This window comes from Rhynchophorus ferrugineus, unplaced genomic scaffold (assembly GCF_030347505.1).
Source record: "Rhynchophorus ferrugineus isolate W39M unplaced genomic scaffold, kcgeb_rfMv2 rfM715, whole genome shotgun sequence".
Classification (NCBI taxonomy): domain Eukaryota; kingdom Metazoa; phylum Arthropoda; class Insecta; order Coleoptera; family Curculionidae; genus Rhynchophorus; species Rhynchophorus ferrugineus.
The window spans coordinates 15,001-20,237 of record NW_027473292.1 but is presented as its reverse complement, the minus strand read 5'-3'; the positions used below and the strand labels follow the sequence as shown (position 1 = coordinate 20,237).

The 5,237-nt window shown below is 44.0% G+C and overlaps 1 non-coding gene across 1 annotated transcript; it reads left to right on the top strand.

Annotated features, from left to right (window-relative positions):
• Nucleotides 1-2,881: 2,881 nt before the first annotated feature.
• LOC143206475 (small subunit ribosomal RNA) lies at nt 2,882-4,870 on the top strand. Its single transcript, XR_013008434.1, has one exon. It is a non-coding gene; the product is annotated as a small subunit ribosomal RNA (ribosomal RNA).
• The last annotated feature ends 367 nt before the right edge of the window (nt 4,871-5,237 follow it).

Below are 5,237 nucleotides of genomic sequence, written 5' to 3'. Positions count from 1 at the left end.
ACCTATGTGTGTTTCAATATACTACTTACCTGCAAAATCGGTTCTTTTCAGAACCACAATTGGATATACATTTTAAAAAATGAAATGTTAAACAGTAGCTGACATTTTATAAAAACAGAATTTTCAGATATATATATATATATTGTAGTTATTGTATTGAATTATATTATATCATTATAATCTGTTATATAGTAAGTATATAGAATAAGTTTTGTAAAAATGGTACGGCCCGAGATTGTTATTTAAAAATAAGGTAAAGTATTTCTGGAGTGACTTCGAAAATATGTGTATTCATTTTTATTACGTTTATGACTATATGATAATTAATTTATTTTTCCTAACTGTGGCTAATTGTGGATTGTGGCTAATTTCTACACGATAAGTATTAATCACGGGAACGTCTCGAAATGAACAAATAGGAACTGTAATTAATCAAGAATTTAGAATGGAACTATCGTCCTAATATAATGAGGATCGTCAAAGAGAAGATACTTTTTTTTTCGTTTACTAGGTTGACCTTGCTTGGGGACAGTGGAACTCAGTGGAAAATCGCTGATGGTGGGTGAGGAGGATAGGCCTGTGGTCAGAATCGATATCTTGGAGTACTTGCAGGTCAGAGGCTTGATTCGAATTTTGATAGATAAAAAAGTCAATTATTGTCGGTCGATTGGAGGAGTAGTGAGTTGGTTCGCTTGGAGCAATAAGCCCAAGTTCCAACTCATCTATTATCCCGGCCGATAGTAATTCTTCCAATAGCTGTGTGGTTGATGGCGTTGAAAATGGCCTGAAAATCTCCTTGGTCATCTGAATATGTTCCGAAGAGTATTTCGCCAATGGAGATCGGGTTCGTGTTCTAGTGGAATCCAGACCAGCCAGACGACTGTTATCTTGAGTTCCCCGTACATGAGTGGGGGGAGGAATTGGTCTTTTGGGTTTGGTTGTTTTTGGAGTAGGTCGGCACTTGCATCCCGAGTAATTTGCGGTGTATGGTTCTCAACAGTTGGTGCATTTCGGCGGGGAATTTCTGTCTTTGGGACTTGACGTAGGCCGGAGTGGCTTTACAGTTGGCCGATGAATGACCGTAGAATTGGCAGTTAAAACGTTGAACGCGCCTGCCGTTGCCGCGCTGGGCTTGGACTTTTACCACCTGATTCATTAGGCGGTCGACCGCGAAGATACGGCGTTCCTCTCGAGGAACCGACCAACATGGATTGGATTGAAACCGAGCTTCATGAGCGCGGTTCGGACTTCGAGTTACCATTACGTCGAGAGAGAAATATAATATATTAGCTGACCCCGCAGACACTCCGTACCCTGTACTCAATGGATAAATAAAGGATTCATTCTATCAAATTCTTCGTTCAAATCACTTTCGAATCATCCTTAGGAACATTCTGATATCGGAAAACCTTATCCGTAGTCGATAAACGATATCTAACGGATGAATTATAGAAAATGGCCAATAAGCGGCAAATATCCGATCGTAAGGGTGCACCATCGTTTCGGCGAATCATTCTTTTGGAATCTTACGTTCTACAAGCAAAACATTTATTCATAGGTATATACCGATAATAACGAACGGGCCGACGTAACAACCTAAAATGTCCTGAAATACGTGAGAACAGTTTTACTCCGATCGCCGTATCGATATGTGACAGTATCCATCCTATGAAGGATCTTTACATTCTACTAGCATAATTTTATGGATCGGAATTTTCCGACTTTTAAAGAACGTGATCGGCAGTCTAGAAACGGCCTGAGGACGTATTAACACGAGAGGTTAAAATTATTGCTTTAGAAGTTCACGTTGTCTAAAGCTAAAGTTTATTCATCGGAACATTCCGATAATAACGAGAACGGGCAGACGTAAAAACGAAAAATTTGCGCAACGTCCGTATAAACGATCTGTTCTAAAACACCCATACATTTCCGATAGCTGGCGAGAGACCCGCGCTTAAATCGTGTGCGCTTCTACGTGGGGCGATACGAGAGACGGATACGACGGGTCGGGTCGACCGGCGCTGTGACACTTTTACCGAGTGGCTTTTGATCAGCGAAGGTGGTATTACATATTATATGTTAATATATAAGATCCGAACCGTATTTTTTTATTTATCTAAATAAAAAGCGTATTTCGTCGTGTTATTATATATTCGTAACGCTCTCGCGATTTTGTATCGTCGTTTCGTTGTTCTTCCTGGTCGGTTTTTTTCGATATATCGGGAAGCGTACGACGACGACGACGGTATCACTGCGAGATCGCGAATTCGGCGGGAACATTCGGCTTCGTTAGAAGAAGATGATCCACGATTCATATGCGATTGGAATTATTATTTTTATGGACGTATCGGTTTTTCATCGGAACGTTCATAAAACAGCAACACATTTTGCGATAGCTCTCTGCTCTCCGAGCGAGAATAAAATAAAAAATCACGAAACGTTTCTCGTACGAGGTTTCCTTGTCGCTTTATATATTTCTATCTAGCGAAGGGTTCGGAGAGAATGTTTTTCGAGGTCTTATAAACGCCGAACGATATTTTGCGGCATCCAATTTTCGACGTAGTCGACGATCGTCGTCGATAATCGAGATAATTGGGTGCCTAGTCGATCGGTTGTGTATAAAAAAAACAAAAGATGTGTCTAAGATGATGATATCGTTTTGTTTTATTAGACAACTAATATTAAAATGTAAGAGCGTGGCGCCTCGGACCGGTTTTTCCGTCGTCTAGGCGCGCTATCATGCACCTCCTTTTTATTAGTCGTCGATATATATTATATATCGTCGTCTTACGCACACGTTTCTTTATAAGTCAAACTTATAAAATAAACTGTGTCTGTATTTGTTTTATCTGCTTCGTGTCGATAAAATAATAAGAACAGTTCCCTGGTTGATCCTGCCAGTAGTCATATGCTTGTCTCAAAGATTAAGCCATGCATGTCTCAGTACATACCGAATTAAGGTGAAACCGCGAAAGGCTCATTAAATCAGTTATGGTTCCTTAGATCGTACCCACAATTACTTGGATAACTGTGGTAATTCTAGAGCTAATACATGCAAACAGAGCTCCGACCAGAGATGGAAGGAGTGCTTTTATTAGATCAAAACCAATCGGTTTCGGGTTCGCGCTCGTCATCGTACAACTTGGTGACTCTGAATAACTTTAAGCTGATCGCACGGTCTCGCACCGGCGACACATCTTTCAAATGTCTGCCTTATCAACTGTCGATGGTAGGTTCTGCGCCTACCATGGTCGTAACGGGTAACGGGGAATCAGGGTTCGATTCCGGAGAGGGAGCCTGAGAAACGGCTACCACATCCAAGGAAGGCAGCAGGCGCGCAAATTACCCACTCCCGGCACGGGGAGGTAGTGACGAAAAATAACGATACGGGACTCATCCGAGGCCCCGTAATCGGAATGAGTACACTCTAAACCCTTTAACGAGGATCAATTGGAGGGCCAGTCTGGTGCCAGCAGCCGCGGTAATTCCAGCTCCAATAGCGTATATTAAAGTTGTTGCGGTTAAAAAGCTCGTAGTCGAATTTGTGTCTCGCGCCGCCGGTTCATCGTTCGCGGTGTTAACTGGCGTGTTTTTCGCGAGACGTCCTGCCGGTGGGCTTAGTCGTGTCGCGTCGCCGTCGCGCGTGCGTTTCGGCGTGCGTGTTGTGCGCGTCGTGGTTACGACGGCCCAACTCAATCCTGCCGCGGTGCTCTTTACTGAGTGTCGAGGTGGGCCGGCACGTTTACTTTGAACAAATTAGAGTGCTCAAAGCAGGCTAAAATTTCGCCTGAATACTGTATGCATGGAATAATGGAATAGGACCTCGGTTCTATTTTGTTGGTTTTCGGAACCCCGAGGTAATGATTAATAGGAACGGATGGGGGCATTCGTATTGCGACGTTAGAGGTGAAATTCTTGGATCGTCGCAAGACGAACAGAAGCGAAAGCATTTGCCAAAAACGCTTTCATTGATCAAGAACGAAAGTTAGAGGTTCGAAGGCGATCAGATACCGCCCTAGTTCTAACCTTAAACGATGCCAGCTAGCGATCCGTCGACGTTCCCTAATATGACTCGACGGGCAGCTTCCGGGAAACCAAAGCTTTTGGGTTCCGGGGGAAGTATGGTTGCAAAGCTGAAACTTAAAGGAATTGACGGAAGGGCACCACCAGGAGTGGAGCCTGCGGCTTAATTTGACTCAACACGGGAAACCTCACCAGGCCCGGACACCGGAAGGATTGACAGATTGAGAGCTCTTTCTTGATTCGGTGGGTGGTGGTGCATGGCCGTTCTTAGTTGGTGGAGCGATTTGTCTGGTTAATTCCGATAACGAACGAGACTCTAGCCTGCTAACTAGGCGCTTTTTGACATCCTAAAGGCCCGCCGGCCGCGTTGCTTTCGGGTTTCGCGGTTCGTGCGCGGTTTTTACTGTCGGCGTACAAACTATTCTTCTTAGAGGGACAGGCGGCTTCTAGCCGCACGAGATTGAGCAATAACAGGTCTGTGATGCCCTTAGATGTTCTGGGCCGCACGCGCGCTACACTGAAGGAATCAGCGTGTCTTCCCTGGCCGAGCGGCCCGGGTAACCCGCTGAACCTCCTTCGTGCTAGGGATTGGGGCTTGCAATTGTTCCCCATGAACGAGGAATTCCCAGTAAGCGCGAGTCATAAGCTCGCGTTGATTACGTCCCTGCCCTTTGTACACACCGCCCGTCGCTACTACCGATTGAATGATTTAGTGAGGTCTTCGGATCGACACGCGATGGCGTTTCGGCGTCGTCGATGTGTAGGAAAAGATGACCAAACTTGATCATTTAGAGGAAGTAAAAGTCGTAACAAGGTTTCCGTAGGTGAACCTGCGGAAGGATCATTACAGTGTGTTGTTATGCCTATATATATATAATAGGTAAACGTACAAGTCTGTAAAAATCATTGTCGAACGTTAAAGAGCCATCTACGAAGTTCGGAAGTTCCGATCGAATTTCGACGTCGTCAACGTAGCTGTTTTCGGGTACCTATAATATATGGTTTTAAAAGATGTACGCCCGAAAGCGGAGATATATACGATGAAGATGTTGTTATATAGGACGACGAGTAATAATCGTCGGCCTACGACGGATTTCGTTATAAATGGACAAATCGAGCGCAAAATAAAACGATTTTGCCAATTATATTTCTAATCGACGTTTCGATCCTCATATCGACGAACATATACGATGATCGGTAATGTGATTAGTTTA